The sequence below is a fragment of the Rhamphochromis sp. 'chilingali' genome (genome assembly GCF_963969265.1).
Source record: "Rhamphochromis sp. 'chilingali' genome assembly, chromosome: 13".
Classification (NCBI taxonomy): domain Eukaryota; kingdom Metazoa; phylum Chordata; class Actinopteri; order Cichliformes; family Cichlidae; genus Rhamphochromis; species Rhamphochromis sp. 'chilingali'.
In genome coordinates this window covers 11838748-11862332 of record NC_137940.1, presented here as the reverse complement: position 1 = coordinate 11862332, position 23585 = coordinate 11838748, and the positions used below count along the sequence as shown (strand labels likewise).

Sequence of the window (23585 nt, the reverse complement as noted above, 5' to 3'; positions counted from 1 at the left end):
AAGGAAATATCTGAGTTTCTCAAAGTTGGCATTTCCTGTTTTTTTGTTTGTTTTCTACAATGCTAAACTGACTAGAAACAGGGACTAGAAAGAGAGATCATAGTCTGCCACATAAACTTTCCTTTTCTTTGGCCTTGTGTAACATCTGGGGTGTGAATAATCAGACCTTGCCACATATTAAATACCTCATAGTTCTCTTTTTTCACCTCACAGCACAGCCAGTCACGGCAGGTATCTGGCCACCCTGAGCCTGGTCCTGCTGGAGGTCTCTTTCTTTTTAAAACTTGTGTTGGACTCTTTGTAATTCATTCTTTGTAATGATGATCGGACCTCACAATAGCATGCAGTGTGTCAGGATGCCAGCTTTCGTTCTTTTTTCTGATTTGCTCCTGTATTAGCTTCATTCAAATACAAAGATAGAACTGGAATTACTTCATATTATTCTTACTGTCGAGAAATCCCACAAATAGCCCGCAACCAACACTCGAACCATCTGCCTCCCTGTCTGATTCTCCCAGCTCCTGGGACATCGGCTCCTTTTGTAGAAGTCGCATTTTTCAAAAATGTTCAAAAACACACTCAGTTCATTGGAGGCAAAAGTTAAAATTTTCCAAAGCAGCTGGTGGCTGTAAGTTTGAACAAACTAGAGGAAAGGGTGTTGTGTTGGGGAGTACCATGGGTCCATTCGGTGCTTCTAAAGGCAGAGATTAAACAAACACAGTTGGAGTAACAGAAAACAGAAGCCATGTGTGCATTGCTGACCACTGCAGTACAGTAACACACATTGATGCTACAAAGCGTCAGAAGCGGTTAAAAACGGTTGATCTGGACTTTTCACACGTGGCTGCAGAGCATCACTGACAGGAAATACAAATGCTTTCAAATTAAAACAAACCACTGACCTCTGTGAGAGGGAGGTGTGGCTACTCTGAATCTGCTTTGAATCTCTGCAGCTGAACCTCTCTCTCTCTTTCTCACACACACACACACACACACACACACACACACACACACACACACACACACACACACACACACACACGCTTTGACCCACACTTGTACGGCTGACTGTCAGATCAGCTGCTGTGTATTCCAGCAGCTTTTGTGGGGGTTTAATGACTTTCCCCATGTGGAGAGACACAGTTTGGCTTTCAGCTGCTTCTCACTTTTTACGACTACATCCTGCTCGTACACTCAGCGTTTGTGTTTGTGTGTGTTTGTGTCAGCTCTGCCTCACTGAAGTGTGTGTGTGTGTGTATTTTGTGCATGCAGGTGATTTATCTAAGTCAGGGCTCGCTCGGCTGGCCACCACGGTTGAATCCTAATTCTCTCGCTCGCTCTCTTTCCCGTCAAAGAGCTGCTGTTCATTCAGAGTAAGAAGGAAGGAGGGAAGGTCTACCCTTCCTTTCTTCCTTTCCTTTCCTTCCATCCTTGCTTCGCCCCTCGCGTAGTCGTGTGTCTCTCAGAGGTTTGGTGTGTTTGCAGATTTGTGGTGATGGATGCAGATTTAGCAAAACCGCACTGTTAGACTGAATACTTTATGACACATTCACACATACAAAGCTCACACTCCGCCATCATTCTTTTGTTTCCATCTGACAAACAATGCACACACACACACACACACACACACACACACACACATACACACACACACACACACGCTCTCCGTCCCTCTTGCTTTCACGCACGCTCATACGCTTTCTTCCTCTGCATCTGTCTTCTATTATTTATTCCAGTCATGTCATCATTCATAAGTGATAAACTCCCTGCAGAGTCAAACAGGAAGTTGCGGGACTGGCCAAATCAGGAATGTGGCGCCATCTTTTTCTTTGATTCTTATACATTTACGCTCACCATAAAATTCCCAAATCCGCCCTCCACCCCCTGCGTGCATTTGAGACAGGGTGAGTTTGGGGAGCAGAGGACGAGCAGTTTCTGATCAATAACAACACATTTACATCAGTTTTTATGTTCTTTTGTCTCTTTTCAGACAGGAAGACTGAATAGGGAAACAAATCAGGTCAATCAGGCCCATTTACAAAAGACAACAAAGACAAAAACTGAACATGAGCTATTATTTTAAACTTCTACTAATTCCAGTGAGTGTATCTGTGTTGCAGCTGTCAGGCGCTCTCAGGGTGTAAGCACCCTGAATGTTTGTTTTGTACAATGGCTCGCATTACTCTGGCTGCAGATAGAAACGCGCTTGTTTGACTAACAAAAGGCTTGTTTGAAGCCGACGAACAGGAGGACACACAACAGGACAGGTCACGGCTGCTGTGTTACGCTGCGGCACACGGTGGGTTAACGCAGCATCACATGATGTAAAGTATATGACAGGAAGGTTGTATATCACATATTATTACATGTATTACTGTTAGATATAATAGAGTTACAGTATAATATACCGCTGTGTCATACTGTGTATCAATATTTTATTTTACATTGATTGTAATGTCACATGATATGAATTTTACTCTTGTTAACTTGTTAACTGTATCGTACTGTACACGGGATGTGCCGAGGATACGTTTATTTACAGTGTTTCCTGTTTCTTTGTTCGGGTTTAGCGATGCTTCCTGCCCGCTCACCTTTGTCAGGTCACCTCTCGTGGCCATGAGCTAATAATTTCAGCCATTCTTCACAATTTCAGCTGTTTATCAAGTATGATCTTCTGTTTTCACCATTTGTATGCTACCTTTATCTTTTGCTCAGCATTTTCCCTCTATTTCCAACCATTAATCTGTTTAATTTAGCTGCTACTCCCCTTTTTCCCAACTAAAATCTTATTTGGCGAACACTTTAAACGGATTATATATAATTAGCTTCCTATTAAATCTTTACGGGCGAGCTATTTTGCACAGTTACCTATGATATCAGTATTCATTTTGACTATTATTATAGTGCTTTGGGCTATTTTCAACAGTTCTTTTCACTTGAAAATTTTTCATATACTCTCAACTACAAAATTACAAAAATCTCAGGACATGGTGTCTGTTGGTTTTTAAATATACCTCCTGCTAATGCCTTTTCTTTGGAGTCCAGTATTGTATGCTGTGGTTTGGTAAAGTGCAGGATAATGCAGCAGTTCAGTGTGTGTGTGTGGTATTAACCTTTTGAAGTTATTAATCAGCCCTAGCGGAGCATAACATTGTTAAGAGTGTGTAGTTTTTTTGCTTTCCAGCTGAGGCTCCATCTTTCTGCCCAGCTCTCTGTCATTACAGCGTCTCTGGAACGCCGCCGCACAGTTAACCACAGCGTTCTCATGACGCCGCCCACTCCACCCCACAGCCCCCTCCCCCACCCACTTAAAACCACCATTCCCAGTACCACAGACCGATGCTGCCAAAACCAATCGCCACATTCCTCAACAAGTTTGTTTTTCTATTTGACTACGGAGGGGGGGGGGAAGAGCAGGAGGAGGGAGTGGAGGGAGGAGTGATAGCAGAGAGGAGGAGACACTTGAGTGGAGGAGGAAGGATATAGGAAAAAAGAGAGACTAAAACGGTCTGATGTATTAATCACACTTGGAAGTAATTGAGAGGCTGAGCGGAGATCGAGCGAGCGAGCTTTCCTTCAGCACATTCTCTCTCTCGCTGTAAACACTGTTACTGTACAGACTGAATATTAATGCACTGATGTGTAAAGTGACTTATGGTGCAAGTGTCCTTACAAGAGTCTGTGTTGTTGTTCTTGTTTTTGGCATCAATGTTAGATGGCTGTGTGTGTGTGTGTGTGTGTGTGTGTGTGTGTGTGTGTGTGTGTGTGTGTGTGTGTGTGTGTGTGTGTGTGTGTGTGTGTGTGTGTGTGTGTGTGTGTGTGTGTGAGCTGAGTCTTTCACTTGGTTTGTCCTCGATTTTTAAAGGAACAGCTCAGCCTTTTTAACTTAGTGTCCCTCACATACTTGGCTGAGCCCCAGTTTATCGGTGGGGTCCCCGTATGTGTTTGCACATCTACATTTTACTGACACTTTTGGAAAACGTTTTCATTTTCATTGTCTTTTATCCATCCATGCATCCATCCATCCTCAATCCATTGAAGAAACTCTCTCCTGTGTGGCCCGAGTTGATCTGGGGTCTTCTTAGAGTTAGACATCCCTGAAACACCTCCCAGTTAGATGCTCGAACCACCTAAACCTAAACATTGACCCTTTTGTTTTACTTTAAAGACATTCAAAGACATTGAGTTTGCATGTTCAAAGACTTGCATTTTAGGTTAATTGTGCGTGTGTAGTTGTGTGTCCCTCTGTGTGTTGGCCTGTCCAGCCACCTGTCCCCGTGTCAGCTGGGATGCACCTCAGCTGGATAAAGACATGAAAATTGACAGATGTCACCTTTTCACCATTTTTCTCCTTTTGCTTTGTGTTGTGACTCTAACAGAAGGTCCCATATGAACTGATCTGTTTATGGCATTAGCAGCATGCAGCAATGGGACTGTTACAAACAGGCTTTTTAAATATCTCAGGGACTCTCAAGAGCTCAACTGGTGTTATTTCTTTAGAAAATGCACTGAAAAATAAAAAAAACCTATATTGTTTTCCCTCCAAAAACACTGGAATTTCCCTTTTAACTACTCTAAACAGTTTCAACACACTCTCACACACTCGCACACAAAAACACACACTCAGATAGAAGATAATTGGATAATAAGTTAGAAGACGTGGCTCTTTCTCAATCGGTTTAATTTATTTTCCTGTTTATCATGGAGTGTTTCTCCACTCTCGCTGACACGCCTCATTATTCACTCGCACAGTAATCACTAAATACACTGTAACAAAAAGCAATAATGATAATACATAACAGCCAATATCTATAACATCATAAGCACTTCTAACACAGACTAAATGTCTCTCTCTGGGTTCTCATTTTAAACCTCAGCGATGTGACTGACTGATGCTTTGTTTAGGTCTCTACGGCAACTTGCCTGCTCTATGTCTATAGTCTGGTTGGCACGGTTACAGCTGGCATCCTCCACTGACCCTTTACCTTTCATCAGTGCAATCCATCTGCCGGTGTGTCTGCTGACATAACTGAGAGTATAACCCTCTGTCAGTGTGCTGCCATGGTTTCCTATAGGGAACCACTGCACACTCTTAAAGATACAGCGTTAAACGGACGTCTGTTCATTGTTTCTGCCGAGCAGAGCACCGTAGGACTCACCAGGCTGACAGCTGTGATTGGTGGATTTACTATTTTTGTACATCGTTTTATTTCCAGCAGTTAGCCAATGATGCCTGACGGCTGGCACTGCATGTACTGAAAGTTGTACATTTACTATAGTAATGAGTCTGAATTAAAAGTACAGTCCTACATTATTACTTTATCTTGAGTCTTGCATCAATCAGTCAATCTGCATGTATTAGAGGTAATAAAATTACATATTTTTCAATGCAAATGTAAACTCATCTCGTGTTAATAATGCTCTTAATATTCATTTTGATGAACTTCTGTTTCAATCATAGCTTCATTAAACTGAAACTGGAGCAGGCTTGTAGCTTAAAATGTTTCTTTAAGGCTGAATCGTGCTGCATGTCTGTAATGAAGCTGTTTCCATTCACTGTCATGTGACATGTTTCTGTCTGGCTGAGATTCAGTAATGTTACCGGGTCACCTGCTAGTTTACACACCTGCATTGCACGTTTGGCGTGTTTCTAATCCTGTTAACATCCTCTGGTTACCTGTAACCGCTGTAAGACTTTCCTGGGTGAGCTTTCTTTGAAGCCACTGTCATACAGTTTCTTCTTCTTTATTTCCGTCTCTCTGTTTTGGCTGTGGTGGTGCAGTGAGTTGAGCTGTAATGAATCAGCGCTTCCTCTCTGATGCTTGAAAACTTTTTTTTTCTTTTACAATTCCCAGCAGAGTCATTCCAGGAAAAATGACACAGACACTCAAGCTTGTGTTTTCTTCTTTGTCTCCAGCCTTAAAAACATTGTTATTAAATTATCTTTTGGCTGACAAAACCCAGCTTCCTGTTTTGGTGCGGTAAACATGTTCCTGCCTCAGACCGCAGCAAATTAACGAAGTCGGCGGAGCTGTCTGGCTGCACCTCCGACTTTAATTAAGCCCACAGAAGAGCCGAGAATCAGCTCCAAAGGATGATCTGAGGCTTTCCCCTGCAGCAGGCACAACAGTGCTTCCTTCAGCTAACATCGGTTAGCACTTTACATATACAGCTCCTATAATTTACTACAGATTAAAGGCTAATTTTCTGGTACATATCTTTTAATGTCAGCTTCGTTTTACACTTCTAGGTGAAGCTAGCATATCACCAGTTAACCACAGCCATTAGAGAATGAGGTGGCCAGTAGTTCCCAGCCAGCACTGAAATGCATTTATGGTTGAAAAGTAGTTCAGTTGTAATCGGACATGGAAACGTTGGCAGTGATTTTCTGTAGTCTGTAGATTTTCTGCAGGTGCTCGTTTTTCTTCGACACTGGGCTCCTATAGCTTTTAGCAGCCACTCACAGCTGTGTTTGATCCGAGAAAAAAGAATTCATACTTGGTGAGTAGGAACCTGAACAAAGCAACATATATATGAAAGAATGAAGCATAATGCAACCTTGACTCTTGAAGGTTGATAATTTTCCTCTTTGCAGTTTCTCTGTAAACACAGAGGCTTAAAGAGTGGCCACAAACAGAGCGATGCAGTAAAATTATATATTTATGGATAAGTGGTGAGCTGGAACTCATAAAGAGAAGAAAAGAAGACATAAATTCTACATGTACTGAGTGACACAGGAATTTAACATTCAGACATTACACTTAAAGTATTAAAGATTAAAGATTTTCTGAGGATTTCCTGATTCAGGGGCGATCGTGGCTCGTCTCGGCCGTTGTGTCCTTGGGCAAGACACTTCACCCGTTGCCTACTGGTGGTGGTCAGAGGGCCCGGTGGCGCCAGTGTCCGGCAGCCTCGCCTCTGTCAGTGCGCCCCAGGGTGGCTGTGGCTACAATGTAGCTTGCCATCACCAGTGTGTGAATGTGTGGATGACTGGATATGTAAAGCGCTTTGGAGTCCTTAGGGCCTAGTAAAGCGCTATACAAATACAGGTCATTAACCATTCAGTGACGCGGTGTGCTAGCGCAAACTGGGTTTTGACATTAAAAAAAGTTCTGTTTCAGGCGGGAACTCTGAGATTTACCAACCAATTTAGTGTGAGTTGTGATGATATTTAATGCCTAAAAACCCCATTTTTTTGTGCTTGATATTGAAATAAACAGACTACTCCTCAGTTTTGGAGATCACCCATAACACTAACCACATCTGTGAGTGTTAGTTTTAGCCTCTATGTTCAGAGGCTGGTTTTTTCCTGTTTAGTCAATCTGGTCCTAAAAGTGTAGATGGAGAGGAGGGAGTCCTCATCAAAGGTGAAAATTCATATTAAAGCCAAATAAAAGCCTCAGCAAGGAAGGTTTGGTGAGTCACTGCTGAGATTCTTGCTGTTTTTCTAGTAAAAGAGGCACAAATAGTCAAATCTAAATACTGAGGAAAGCTTTTTACATGAAGCTCACAGTTCGCTGGCAGTCAGGCCACACTGATAACACAATGAGCCGGAGCAGGAAGTGTGTGTGTGTGTGTGTGTGTGTGCGTGTGTGTTCAATTCACAAACACCTGCTCAGTGTGCCAAAGGTCAGCTGACAGGCGCAAAGATCTTGTGGAAGTTCAGTGTTTCTTTGGTTAAAGAGGCGTAGGGTGAGAGCAGAGGCTGCTGTTGGGAGGAATGCGGGGGTGATGATGTTTAGTGATGCAATCGGCATGTTTAGTGATGTGGGCGAGGTGTCTGAGGGTTTTTGATTTTTCTTGCAGTCCTCATCCTCCCTCTTCATTTTCTCTACACTGCTTTCAGGTGCGGTGGTTGCCTAATCGCATGTCGCGGGGAGTTTAAATTTTTTGCTGTGAAGAGTTAAAATTGTGTTTTCTAGCATTACACCTGCAGCACTTTAAGGGCCTTTTTACACCTGTACCTGCTCTGATCCAGATCAGCTGAGATTGTATACTTGTGGATCTTTTTACTTTTGTTTCTTTTCATACAGAAAAAAAAATCCAAGTGAAGCAAAATGCGTCATTACGAACCACATGCCAATGTTCAGTTTGCTTATTGGCCAGATGTGTCTGGAGCAACAAAAATAAATAGAGAAGAAGGTTCTGTGTTCTGGACTGTTGGAGAACACAGAGAATATACGTTTATTTAACGGCTCATTGCTAGCTGAACTGACCTGCATCCCAGAATGCAATGCACACCTGGCTACGGGAAGCTGTATGATGAGCCTCAGGCACTCGTGACCTCCGTGTACTTATTCTGAAGCCTCCGTTAAGGACTTTGTAGCTTTTAATGTTTTGATCGCGTCTCTTGGATAAATCATCTGTGTCAGAGCATTGATAACTCGGTGTGCTTTTCCCCTGCTCATAGTTTGATTTGGATCTTGCTCTGAGATACATTTCACGTCATTTTCGTTCCTTAAAATAGATTTACAGCCATCACCAGAATGGCTAAAAACACTGAATTTATTTTTCATTTAAATTTATTGTGTGACTGCAGACACAACAAAACTTCTCTGTACAACAATAAATATTCTGAGACTGTTTTTTTCCCCTCTCTCTCTGTGGGAACCAATTATTATTCATTTATGGGGTGGTTTTCTGTGCATAAGTAGAAAGCCTCCGAGTTGTTTTGATCCAGTGAAGGATTCTGAAGATTACACTGGCTCAAAAAAGGCCCACTGGTGCTTAGTAACGTTAACTCACAAATGAAAAGCTCGATGCAGAGATTTGTAATCTGAGAACAACAGCTGCAAATTTAAATTAATTATTTATCAAAATGTGCTTTTATTGAGCACTTCAGTTCTCCATAGAGATATTTTCTGGTCACTTTGAGGGTTTATTTTGATCACCGGATAAGCGAGGCGTCCATGTTTGCTTAGTTGAAGCTTTATTAGAAGTCTAAATTAACCCGTCATCACAGAATCACCATATCCCACAGCCCTTCATTGTTATGACAGGCTCGAGTTAGTTTGGGTTCATATGGAGCTGTTGAAGTTAGCTTGGCGTCTTTAGGTTTCATCATACTGGAGAAAGCACAGCGTGGTTGGTTACTTCAGCTCTCATTGTTGTTAAATCTCTTCACTTAAATAAGCTATAGCTAAATGTTCCCACAGCGCACATGAAGAAAAATTATTAAAAATTCCTCAACAAGTAAAAATGTCAAAACACAGAAGAGCTTCTCCTGGAGTCAGAATGTATGCTGTTTGTGTTGTCAAAGTAACATCGGTCTAAATTCAGGAATCTGGGGCATGTTATGAAAGTTCTTTTGTTACGCATGTGTTAATCAGTTATTTCGTACATTATCTAAAACTCGATAGGCCCAGAGAGATAAGATAACATTGTACAGTTATTGTGATGTGATGATTAAAGAAATAATAAAGTTTGCATTTACTAGTGTTGTGCTTTCTGCTTACTCTACGATAAATAAAAATTTAATTAAGATAGTTAAATGTTGTTACTGAATGTCAAGCGTTCACTCTGCGTGTCGTTGTATTTCAGCCCATCTTTTGCAGTGTGTTTACCTTACATATCACACATACTGCAATAACAATGATAAGCCAGCTTTCTTTGTGGCTGTGTGCTCAATCTGTTTTGCAAGAATAAAACTGATAAAGAAGAACAACTCTCATGATTTATGATTTTTAACCCCTCACAGTGCAGCGATGAATCTTGGTAAAGAATGGAGTTGGTACTGCAAATTGTTCCTCTAAATCGCCGCACCTCTCTGGACACAAACTGAACCATGTGCTGCAGATTTGAACATTTATTGTATGAGTGAATTGAAGTGTATGCCAAGTCTTTTTTTTTTTTTTTTTTCCCACCAGCACAAATCTGCAGGGGTTGAATCCCATTTTCATTTTGTTTTGTTTTTTTGTGTGCATGCTTTTTTATTTTATGCATTTATTTTTCACTGTACAATATGTTTTGTTGTTTGATTTCAGTCAGGGATTTTTTAAAATGCTCGCTACTTCATTGTTATTCAGGAAGAACTGCTTTCGTCCTCCTGCCATCTTCCTCTCTGTCTCTCCTCTCTACTGCCACTGATTAGACTTGGCGTTAGCCTTAGCATTAGCCTGTCCAGTCGTTCCCTATGGGCCTGTTGTCTCTTTTGGCTAGCAGCATCCAATCTTGGCAAGCTAGCAGCTAATCCAGACTGGATGCTAATGAACCCTGGCCAGTGTCCACCTCGTTTCTGTAGAGACGTCTGTTTCTATAAAGCCCAATGGCTAACCAGCTAACGGGCCACTGCTCCACTGTCCAACACGGACAAACAGACAGTCAGGCAGAAAGACAAACCACCCGGAGCAAACTATCTGGCTCTCAGCTAGCTGTTTGCTAATCAACCAATAATACTGCAGTATGAAAGGCAGTGGGTGCCTGTTAACAAGAAGCACTTTACATATACTGAATTCAAATTTACAAATAAAACTATACTTTCTGCATAAGTATAGCACGAGTATTTGTAGCATTAAGATAGATGTTATAGTTTTGTTAAGGCAGCAGTTATATTTTAACTCCTCTAATAGGGAGAAAAACACATAAAATGTTAATTCTTTCTAAACCTTTGAGAATGAACTGATCCATTTGCCACACGTTGGGATTTTTACCACGTAGAAGTATTTTCCTTTCTGTACCATGTTCTGTAAAAATGCTACACTTTTAAAGCATGGGTCATAATTTGATTGACCTTTAAGACTTTTTGAAATAAGAACAGATGAAATAACTATGTGTAATGTGCAGAGTTTTATTTATAATGACACACAGTAATTTGATATATGTGGGAGAGTAAAAATCTATTTTGCTGCATATTTTGGTGGCTAATTCTCTGCCACAGAAAGTCTAAAATTATATTATTATATTATTTGAAGTGTGAATGTGGGAAACTGAATGAAGGCATCATGCGCTTGTCACAGACTTTATTAATCCCTAGTGTGAAAATATGGCTGTAGCCCATGTAAATGAGAGACAGATGACATATTTTAACATTAAAATACGAACACACACTTAGAGGATGTCGGTGTGGCTAATAATAACAGTAATACTAAAACACTGTGAGAGGGAAAAGTTAGCACACTGAATCTAAGCCACAAACTTCATTTGGTAGCGTAACGTTTCATTCCAGTTGGAGCTCCTTAAAAATTACTTGTACATCATGCACACATAATCATATTCCATTGGCAAAGAGCTACAAGTGATATACTGTCAATGCACGCAACACAAATCATGCAAGCATTACTGCAAGCTTCAAAGCATCACACAGGGTCAGTGTGATTTAGCGTTATCTTCTGTAGGTTCAGAAACATAGTCAGAGACCTAATTTTGTGAACAATTATTCATTTAATTCCACTTTGGCTCCATTTGAGATTAAAGGTTCCCTCCAGAGACATTTAAAATTACTCTGAATTGAATAATTAATGCATCTCTTATATATTTTTCTACAGAAATGTTAATTATACTCATTAAAATTTCTTAAATTCAAACCAAAGTTTCCTCACTTGGCAAGTCATTATAAAGTTTAACTGTTAACAAAAACAACCATTTTGATTGGTTATGGACTGTGCACAGATATGACTGTGGCGCAAACACACAGTGACGTAAATGATCAGCTTTGAGGCCTCATAACCTCCTGCAAACCTCCTGTTTCATCAATTAGAAAACAAAGACTACAGACTGGATTGTTTGCAGCAGGTCTTCCTTCCTGTTCAAGTTCACCCCTCTTTATTTAGATGTCGTTTATCCCCACAGCAGAAGCTTCTCACTCAGGAACGCTCGACATGCCGCAGCGGTCCGTCATCGTTTTCCTTCCCTCTATTGTCTCCAGACAATCAACCCGACCCAGCGCTCCTCATCTCGCCTCGCTCTGTTGCCATTTTTACTGCTCATATATAGAAACACATGTGGATGTGGGCCTCATGTCCTCAGGCGTTCATGTGTACCTGCACACACGTACACTGTAAAAACTGTGACTAGAGGTTACTTAAAAAAGTTATGGCAACAAAGTGACACTTGAAATAATTAAGTAGATTTTAATTTCAAAAGATTTATGTAAAATGTAGAGAAAATGTTAATTAAATTCAAATAGAAAACAAAAGTAGATATTAATAGAATTAAACTGTAAATATGTGTTGGATTTAGGGTCAAAATCTCAAACTGAAGGTTGAAATTGCCCAACTTTACCAAAAAAAATAATTGATATGAAATAAGTCTCTGAGAAAAATTACTTTGAATTTACTAACTATCTGGCAAAGGTTTAGTAAAAACTTCCTAAAATATCCATTACAAAGAAATGAAATCTTCTTGTTTTTTCAGTAAAACTCAAATTGGATTCAATAATTTTCCAAATAAACCTTAAAAATAATGACTGAATAATAAGAGAAAATGAAATGAATTTTACTTATTTTCTGAGTAAAATGAATCAATTTCACAAAGAAAACATCAAAACAGTAATTTGTTTTATTGTGGAAAATAAAACACAGTAATTTATAATATAACATTTTTCTGCTCGTATACACTGAATTCTCATCAACAATCTCCTGATCTCCTAAATACATTCCTCTGCTGTAAATTTGTTTTAGTGTCATAAACAGTTTATCACACAGCTTTGTGTACAGAGCAACAGCAACATAAACTGCATGAATGTAAACCAGTTTTGTAAAAAAGAAATTAATCTTTAGACTGTAATATCAACATGAACCTGAAATTTGAATATCCTTTACCGTTTCCTTTATCTCTGTTACTTATTTATGATTGACAAACAAAAACTTTAGTTTGTCAATCTTTTGTTAAATTGAATCACTCAATATAACTGTAGAACAAAGGTTTTTCACTCATGTACATGGAATATCAATAATGTAAATCAACCTTTTATCCCAATTTGGATGTTTAACCTGAGAAAATCTAAGACACATGTAAGAGGAAGTAACATTTCTACAGCTACAGGACTGCACTTCTGTTAAATTTTAAAGTTGTTTTAAACCAATGTTTTATAGTAACATACACTATAAACAAAGAAAAGCTTCACTAGTGATTCCTCCAATTTGCTGCCTTTCAAACAGAATATTCCTAAGAAACTTGTAGGTAATAAAAAACAAAATTAAAATGAAGAGCACAAATACAGCCTGACACATTGCAGGTCATTTGGGTAAGATATGAATAAGATGAAATTAACTTAAAAACTGAAAAGATAGCTACATCTAACAAAGACAAACCAAAGGTTTTCAGTGAGCTTACTTCCCTTTCATTCTTTCAGAGTCCTCGTTTAAGCCAATAACTTGTTCTTGAGGCTGTTCACTTTTGGTGAGAGCTTAGCACAATCCAGTTCAAGGAAAAGTTTCTGGAATACTTCCAAGGTGTATTTTAGCTCTTTGGGATAGGCAAGATCGACTGCATATGTCAATCCAACCAGCATTGCGCATGCTCTTGGAAAATTGCCCAGAGCAGGCATAACTCTCACACCCTCCAGCACAATGCCAATGTCATCCTCCTCAGATCCAACAGCCTTGATTTTGTAGATTTTCATCCTCTGTTCAGAAAGATCTTGTGACACACCATCCTCATCAGCATCCTGAAACAACAAACACATGGGTTTTCTGACTGTAGTTGCACACATGAAATATTTCCTGGACACATCCTGTAGCTGCATGACAAATAAAACATGATAATGCCTCAAATTATTTGAAACTTGACAAACACATATGAATAACAAAAACAGAATAATGTTTCTACTTCAACACTTACACTGTACTCTTTGATCAGTTGATCAATGGACTCCCCAAGGTACACCATCAAGCACTGAATAACCAGATTTCTGGTTATGTTATTGCTAGGATTGCTTGGTGACTGAAAATGAGCAAGAATTCCAAAAATTACCATCAGATAAGTGACCATTTATTAAGACAAAACTGTGAGAATTGGCAGTATTAAAAAAAACTGTTAAATATCAAATTATCATCACATGGAGCATTATGTGCGATAATTAGCTGATGTTAATGCACATGCCTGGGTGCTGACAGTCAACACAAAGGTATTGTCAACATGCTTGACAGGTTCAATCTTTAAATGTGTCGTTTTAGTAAATTACATTAATTTAGTCATTTAGTTTTTTTTTATCTAATTTAGTTTATGTTCGTCAGAAAGGGTTTTTCCTTCTTGGGACAAAACAAAAACCCAGCAATACCTGTACTTGTGTTTTTTTGTTTGTTTTTTGTTTGTTTTTTTTACTAAGAATAGACATGTATTTAAAATACAATTAAAACATGAAACCCATAATTGTGTTGTTAATTATATCAGTGACGTCCTGGCGTCCTCTTGCACTGACAAAAACATGCAAACAAATTAGTGGAGCTGTGCACCATGCAAATGAAATTTGACAAAAAAATTCTTTAAATAAAATTCCAAGCTGAAATGTCTGTGGAAAATACCTTGGCTATGATAGCCTGCAACTTCAATCCCATGCTGATCAGGTGAATTTAAGTTGAGGGATCTTCCATTACCTGAAAGGAAAGCAACATTATCATTTTTGACGTTTAGTCAGCTGTGTAAAAACCAAGGAGGAACCCACCCGGGGGATTAATAAAGTTTTATTTTATCTAATCTAATCTAATAACTTTAATCTCAGCCAAACCGATTTACTCACGAACAAATAAAACACTGAAAAAAACCAAACAATAACATTTTTAGGTTGTCTAAGTGACTTATACATTACGTTTAAACTGAGTAGCGAAACCCCGCGGTGATCTGAAAATGATGTGCCGGGAGTTGTGCCGTTCTCAGCGGCTTCAGTGACCCTCGAGCTCCCGGCTTGCTATCGAGCTGGTGGGTAGCAGATGCTCCGAAAACGTCGAAGCACTTTTGCAAACATGCGATATCTTGATAAACCGAGCAGATATTTGATGTTTACACAGCTACTTTCGCGCCTGAAAATATGTTAAAAGTTTATTTTGTGACCCAGAAAGATTACTAAGAGTAATTTTAAAACTTAGTAGCGGCCGCCATTATTGGAAACTGGAGTTCGAAAAACTGACTGTGGCTGACAAAATCACTCACAACTGACCGCAAAACCTTTTCATGAACTTTTAAACGTGGATGAAAGACGTTAAAACTCATCGGAATATACCGTTGATATTTTTTAATACGGTAAAACATGTGGTTAGTTAAAGCTGTTCAGTAACACAGTCGTGAAGGCTTGGAAAGTGACCTTGTGCTAGCAGTCCACTAACTGCCATTTGTGTAAAAATACGATACTATCATTACAGTGATGATTATTAATAAAATTTCGACGTATCATACTGTTTAAAACCTTTACTCAAAACCGATATACGTTATTGTTTAAACCGTGTCTTATATTTGAACAAATTAAGAAGTCTTACCTCTGACAAAATGGAGACGTCCACTCATGAAGCGCGTGTGTCCTGCACGTGGCACAAAGGATTATGGGCGGAAGTGTACAATGATTAAAATGAAAATGCTTTCATCAGTTAAATCTATTAGATTTCTTAAATTTTTTTAGTACTCAAACATTTTTTTTTAAATCTACTCAACAAACCATTGCTGAATTTACCCCAAACAAAACTGTGTAAATTTAAATAACTGAACATCTCAAAATTGTTGAATTTTGCTTAGATTTGATTAAAACTACTCATACACGTTTTTACTGAGTAATAATTACTATTACTCTCCTATTAGATTCTAATTAACCCCAATCACAGTTTTTACAGTGTAGAGTCGGCAACACATCTCTTCACAATAGCCGAGCTGCAGACAGCCGTCCCGGGAGTTGCCGTGATTTATGACCCCCCGTGTGCGTGGATAGAGAAAGGGGGAATGGGGCGTGTAGATGTGGAAGATGGAAGGAATAAGTGAAGGAGAAACTTGAGCTCGCAGTACAACTGACTGTGTGTTCACACATGCACTCAGAAGACATACTGCTGTTATTATGCTTCTCTCACTTCCAGAGGATATAAGAAGAATACATGGAAACACACAGAGAGCATGCAACAGTTAATCCACTCATTTCACACAATCCCCATACCTCCAGGCGAGTCTGGGGGACTTATTAGAGGACTGCACCCAGATGTCTCACTTCTGTTGTTTACATAGATGGAGATACAGCACGCAGGTCCATATGTACATATACTATTCATTTATTACACTTGACTGCAGGTCAAGCACACATTATGCACACATCTAACAGAAGGGCTCAAATATAAGAAAACCCTGATAATAAAATGTAAAATGTAAGCAGCCACAGTAACTTTCCATTACACTTTGCATTTTACCCGAATGTCTTTTTGAGCTGCTCATTTTCTAATTATCCCCGGCTGTTTGACAGATCCACGGTTTGTGTTGCAGAAAGATGTTGGCAGACACTTTGGGCTTTCGCTCATAATGAATTTTATTTTCTCCATAGCAGCAAAACATATCGCACAATAATATAGCCTCACTTTTCCAAAGTAATGCTTTAAATTAGTGTCAGACTGAATAATTTGGAACGTCTGTAATATTTTGTGTATGTGTATAATGTACCTTGCCATCACCAGTGTGTGAATGTGTGTGTGAATGGGTGGATGACAGGTTGTGTAAAGCGCTTTGGGGTCCTTAGGGACTAGAAAAGCGCTATACAAATACAGGCCATTTACCATTTATCATTTTGTGGCCTTAACCTGTTGATTAAAAATTTTAAATTCTCTATACAAATCCCACAAAGCAGCTGTACATGGCCTTCACACTGTTTCTTTCAGACTTTTGGAAGATCAGACGTATTTAAAGAAAGATTTCGAACAACTTTTCACGCCAGTTTGCTTTTAACATGAAAGGTTTTTTTAAATTGATCAGCACTAAATAATCAGTTTATCTTGTTTTTGTTTTTTTTCAGGAAAAGTTTCACTCAATAAAAGGTTTAGCTTTCATCTTTGTGCCTAAATACAGAAAATAAAGAAAGAGATGAATGAAACTGAATGTGGAACAAAGACGTACAAAGCCTGAGAACTAATGCACGATGTAGAGCCAGTCACTGCTGCAAACGGAATCTGCTTTTCTTTTCAGTCCAATGGTGAAAAAAATGTATGAAATGTTTAAAGTGGAGCTGAAAAGAGTCCAATTAATTTGCGCTGAATGTTAAAATAATCAGAACTGTCCACTGCAGCTATCACTGGTGCGTCTCCTACTTGGGTCGTTGCTGATTGGACAGCAGAGGGAATGCGCGTTGCATATGGGTGTCATGCAGTTTTGGTCTGTTGGAAAGCTGCATGGAAGCTCTGAATCCCATTCATTTTGATCTTCTAGCAGCAAAGACCAGCTTCTGTGCAAACAGGATCTTTGGTCAAGCTTTCTTCTCACCAAAATGACTGAATGCACCTCAACACTGACCCCCAAACGCTATCCTTCCGAAAAGTATGGTATATGAGTCACATACGCATTAAACCGTGTAATGATGTGTTTGTCCTGTGAACCTTTTAATTCCAATGTGCAAACGTTGGTACATACCAGTGCAGTGGGAGAGGCTTTGACAGATTGAGTCTTCTATTTGCTGACCTCGCTTTACTTTCTGCCTTTCAAACGTCTCAGTCTGGAAATAAAATTCGCAAGAGATGGATGAAAAACACAGTCCTCCCTTTTGAAGTATGTGCGTGTCTGTGTGTGTGTGTTTGTGATGGGCAGACGAGAAAGAGGGAAAAATATAGAAACCCCATTCTCCACCTCCTTCTAACCTTAGCTTGGGAATACCAGCTGCCTCAGATAGACTCCATCTGTGTGAGTGTAAGAGTAAAACATCAGATATTTGGTCGGAAAAAGGAAGGAAAATATCACCAGCTCTTGGTTGGACAGACAAATTAGCAGTTTCACTGTAAACCAAACACTAATTAGACCCTGTGTCTTCTTTAATCCTTAAATCTCAGGGCTTGATGTTTGCTCTATGAGGGCTTTTCTCACATGTGGATAACTGCATGCTGCATGTAGCTTTGAGGCAGGTTTTAATACTACCTAAGGTTATATACAAACACCTGAACAATCTGTGTTCAGGTGGGGTTTTGTTGTTTTTGTTTGTGTTGTTCTTGGTGTTTTGATTGTCCAAACACACCTTCTGACCCAAACTAAATGTGATATGGGGGGATAACAACTCAGTTAACAGAATGATAAGAATGAAATTTAAGAGTTTCAAGTGAACAAGTGGAGACTGACACAAAGCTAAATGTCGCATTGCATGGCCTTTGAGTCTTTGAGGCCACCATGTTTGTTTTTAGCTTAATTTCCAAATGGGGTTCATCGTGTCGTCTCTCAGCCGCCATCTTTGGGTTTGCACGTAGGAAAGAGGACAATCAGAGTTACCTGTTTAGCACTTTGCTTCCCCAAAGGGAACCACAGGTGCTTGAACATTTTACAGTACAAAGCTGCAGCTAAAGTAAAATTTGGTGGTTCTGTTAAGAAAATAGTTGATGTGTAAAATTATTAATTTTCTTCTTTTTTCTTCATCAGGAACAAAAACTGTTAATTTCACACCACATTACCTTAGTTTCTTTTTCTTTTATGCACCTTGGAGCTTTAAAAAAAATCATGAACACGGATTGTGCGATTACGTGGTAAGAGTATGCAGTAATGCACACACATGTTATCTGCCTAAATCCTATGTAGTTTGCCAAAAATATGCCCAAGGGCCAGATTAGCTAAAAGTTTAGTGTGCATATTCAAACTGTGTGAATATGCCAGCTTACACCGGTCAGAGAGCCGTTTCTTAGCGTCTTAAATTATCTTTGACTGGTCTAATAAATAAAAAACATGAATTCATTGAATGCTTATTTAATTAATGTACAAACTAACAGCCCCCCTTAAAATAAATACTATAATTTTTAACATCTTTGAATGTGAAATTCTGCAGAAATGCAAGGAAAACATCAAAGCCTCGCCACATTTTCTTATCATCTTGTCCTGGAGGCCTTATGTTACAATCATGCAGTATAAAAAAAAAAAAGAAAAAGAAAATCCTCCTTAACACTTGAGTCTGACTTTTTTCCTCACAGTCTTCAATATCCAGGAATGACATTTTGTAAAGTGACTTCTCTCCTGTACTGCACAAACTCTAAGCTCTGTTTGATCATTATTTATGAGTGAGAAGCTCAAATTTAGCCCGCCGTATGTGACATCCCTGTTTTCGTGAATTTAACTAGTAATTATGGTTTTAGGATCTCACTACAAAATAAAGAGGGAAAAATAAGATATTCAGATTCGCCTGCTGTTTCTGAGAAGAAACTCTTTCTGGTTTTCCTCGAGAAATTTTGAGTCATTCTTTGCTTTTTTTCCCCTCCCTATTCTGTGTTGAAGCTGGACGACAGCCGAGCAAATCAAACCCAAATCTCCTTGCTCACATCTCTCCCTCACGATCTTTTTTATCACTCTACCTTTCCCTCATTCTTTCATCCTCCCTCGCTCCATGCTGGAGCCAATTATAACCTGCTGCAGCATTCCTGACTGGAGGAGGAGGAGGAAGGGAGGTGTTTCAGGGATTAACATACCAGAGCTGTCAGCTGGAAACTGCTTCTTCCCACTTTTTGCTCTATTCCTCTGCCTGAATCTAAAGTTCTCCCTGCTCATTAGGACACACAAGAAAACAGATTTTACATGAAACCTCAATAAATGTCCAGGCTGAACGTAGCTGCAAAGTGTGATGATATGGAAACTCATAGAGTGGTTTAATATGATTCAAGATTTTAGAGCTGTATTGTCAATGCATCAGTATACACAGTATACAGCTTACTGAAATGCTGTTTCACCCCAAGCCCCGTATAGTGCATTTATAAGTATATAAAGGATATATCTCCAAGAGATATAAAACTAGGAAATCCCAAAAAATAACATGCTAAATTTGGGTAAAATTAAGGGATAAAAAGGTATTAATTACTAACTATACAAGACTATAATAATAACTATACAATACTAACTGTACAATAAACAAAGACAGGACAGAGACAATACAAAAGGGGATTGTGCAGTAGGTGTTGAATACCAGGTTGAGTTATTGTACAGTAAGGACATGCACGATTGGTCTACATGTGAGTATAGCTTTGCATGAAAATGTGTGGTTGCACATAAATACGGGAAAAATTACATACATGCTTCACGTAAAACTAAAGTTTTTAAAATACGGTCAAAGATGTGTTTGTTTCTTTGACAATGACAATAAATAAATACTTGACTTGTACGGTGACCATATGAATGCACCAATCAGCCCATTAAAGCTAACGTCATTTTATTGTCTGACATAAGATACATTTGTCTTGGATCAGGGAGCTGCTGCATCAGATCAGACAATATGAAACATCCAAAAACCCCACCCCTGTCCCAAAACACTACACATACTCTCCAGAGCAGCTTGGGGGCCTTGAGGAAGCCCAAAGTGCCAGATTCCAATCTGTTCAGGCATCCATGAAGGCCCCACCCTGCAACTCAAAGGACCGAAAGGATCCACTGCCAGTGTGCTGTTGCAAGGCGCCACAGGACATCCCCAGAGGTTCTGAATTCATCCACTCGATAGGTCAGGGCTGCTGTGGGTCGCCAAGTGGGACATAGATGACAAGCAGTGATGCTACTTTAATGCCGTGACTGATGCAGAAAAAAGGAAATATATAATGAAATATGTTAATCACTGTATAAGAGAAATAGTTTGAGTAAAAATACACAATCACACAAAGAGTTGCCCGACTTTAAAAACAGACGAGAGCATTTAAGCACGCCATGCTCGTTGCTAATGCTAACCTAAGCAGGTGTCATTTTCTTACTTCGTTTGTCTTCTGTAGCTGCATTTAGCATCATTAGCAGCTACATGAGGTCCCGAGGGCACCGTGGTCTGATTTACTCTCTCCTGCGTTTGTTAAAGAATTGCTTCACACTAATATTGCTAAAATAATTCTCTTTTATCTCCTCTGGCATGTCTAAGTTTGCTTTGACATCAGCTTCTACGCAATGTAGGAAAGGTGAATCGATTGAGTTTGCGATGCTGCGAATACATGTTCTCATAAATAAAACAGATGTGTATAGAACCTGCTTCCAGCACCTCTGGGTGTCAGAATATTATGACTATATTCTTCTCTTCAGACTGGGGCTACAGAGACCTTTGACACCCGAGCCGGTCTCATCTAGCCATTTATAGAGTTACGACACTTTTGCCAGGAATAGAATTCTTCACACACTGGTGGTGTTTCTTTGTGATATGCTGCCTGTGAAAGGACTTTTACTCTTGCTTAATCACCGAACACAACTGATGGCTGCTTTCATGGTGGTTCTTTGAAATAAGAACGCTTCTTTTTTTCCTTTTTCTTTTTTGGAAAGAAATGTTAAAAAATGTTGTTGTTCACTGAGTTTTGCAAAGTGGTATTTCAGTTTGATACCATATGGTGGTAAAATGTCAAGTACTTCATTTTCTTTTAAGATGCCTGTATGACCAAGTTTTGAATAATATTATGGAACTAAATTCATAAACATAAAAATAAGGAACAACAGGTTTATGTTGAATTTAATTCTGTAAAGTTTCTATCAAGTTGCTACGGGAATAGTTTATGAAATAATGTGTTACTGTCATCACATTAGATGTGTCTGTAGCTTGGTAACAGAACTCATTACTGCAGTCAGTGAAAGGTTTAGGGCTCAGGCACAGTGCAGTACAAATACTGCAAGCTCTGTGCAACCAGGAAAAACAATGGTGGTTGGCAATTGCACTGAGTCTGAGACTGATTGCAAGTAAGTGCATCAACAAGCTCACTTTTTATTGCAATGCGATTGCACAGGTCACCTGATGCGAGGCAGCCTGTCTCCATCTGACTCAGACTGTCAGCTCTCAAAGAGAGTTTAATGTATAACTGCAGACATTTTTCCAACTACTGAAAACCGATCGCAGACCGACCCTTGATGCACCAAAGACCCTGTATTTAAAACGATCATTTCAAAGACAACAGACTGTGGATTGATTGCAAACAGTTGCAGTAATGTTGGTTGTGAGGTGGTGTCCAGCCACTTTACCTAGTTTGACTGCAGCCTTGGTAATTATAGTGTGTGTCTGGTTACTTGGGTGATTTTGTGAAGTAGCACAAAACTAGCATTACCAATATTTTATTTGATTATTTTCTATTGGGGAAGCATTAGGGTAATGCATAATATACAACCTTTCTAAGTAAATTAATATGTTATTTTGATTTTAATACAAAATATATATTTTTAACCAGCCCTCTGGATCATATGAAACTCCTCAGCAGAGTGAAATGTTTCTGCTTTCTTCTTTGAGTGACAGTTCAAAAACATCAGCAAGTCATAAATGCATAGGCGCACAAGAATGCTGCGAATATGCACAGTGGTCACTTCTAGGGGTGAGGGGGGTCGTGGGTGTGTGGGTGGGGGCTGTTCCTGTCACTTGTCAGTGCCTCGTTCACTTTTGTCTCAGTTTGAGCAGCACGTGAGAGAGCAGCGAGGCAGCAAATTAAAAAATACGCAGTGAAGACGAAGGCGTACTCATGTTCATCTCCCTGATCTGTGTGTGTCTGTGTGTGGTGTCAGACTTCGGTGGATTGCTGCGTCAGTTTCTCTGTCACTGTCAGCTTTGTTTACAACCCCACCCGCCCCCCACCCAGAAAAGTCCTGTCAGGACTGTGATTTCAGTGGGATCTGTGCGCGCGCGTGTGTGTGTGTGTATGTGTTTGTGTAGTCCACATTTTGACAACCCTGTAGTGTATGTAGGGACATGACTTGTGCATGTGTGTTTGATGTTGCCAGAGGTGAGTGTGCTCCTGAGTTATGGGTCCATGTGCTCTGCAAGTATAACACTGGCTCAGTGATAACATACACGCGCACACGAACACACACACACACACACACACACACCTGCAGGGCAGAAGAATGCTTGGTAGGGAGGGTGTGGAGTGACACATCAGTGTCCAATGTAGTAGTTTATGTGCAAGTATACCATCAACACTGACACAAATACAAGAAAACAGCCTTTGAATAGCTGTCCACTGTAGTGACCACTATAGGGTTAAATGATGAACAGCCAATCGAAATTTGCAGCTTCTGTTACCTGACACAATTTAAAATCTGATGGAGGATAGTGACTCTTGTCAGTAGGTCCACACACAGGCTGTAATGGCATCCAAAATCAAATATGCAGAGAAAACTTCTCCCGCTGTGCGCTGCTCTCTGAGTGTGCGAGCAAACAAACTGATGGGCCACTTGCAAAAACTGATAGTTGATGTTGATGTTCTGCCATCACAGCACGTTTGCATGGGAAGGTCGCTGTGATAAAGTTGGAAAAGTGACAAGAGGCAAATATTATTCATGCCGTTGTGCGGGCAGGTTTTTTGGTAGCCTTAATGTTGCACGGCCAAAAAATGCTGTCATATAGTGAATCCTTTAGAGTCTGTCTGCACTAAAAGGGTTTGTTTAGCCTGTGTTTCACTGCCATGGAGCAATATGAGAAGTAAAACTGAGTTCACAGGGTCTCCCGATGCTTTAAGTGCAGCAAGATAAAAGCCTTACTGTTTAATTAGAACCAGAAAAGATTT

The 23585-nt window shown here is 39.6% G+C and overlaps 1 protein-coding gene and 1 long non-coding RNA gene across 4 annotated transcripts in view; one reads left to right on the top strand and one right to left on the bottom strand.

The window, feature by feature from the left end:
• Window positions 1-23585, top strand: part of LOC308408582 (protocadherin-9-like) — a 156143-nt gene that overhangs the window by 7746 nt on the left and 124812 nt on the right. The gene's annotated exons all lie outside the window — the stretch shown is intronic.
• Window positions 12485-15747, bottom strand: LOC308408583. The gene is made up of 4 exons (XR_013973811.1): window positions 15414-15747; window positions 14466-14537; window positions 13783-13884; window positions 12485-13609 (listed from the first exon to the last, which is right to left on the bottom strand). It is a non-coding gene; the product is annotated as an uncharacterized lncRNA (long non-coding RNA).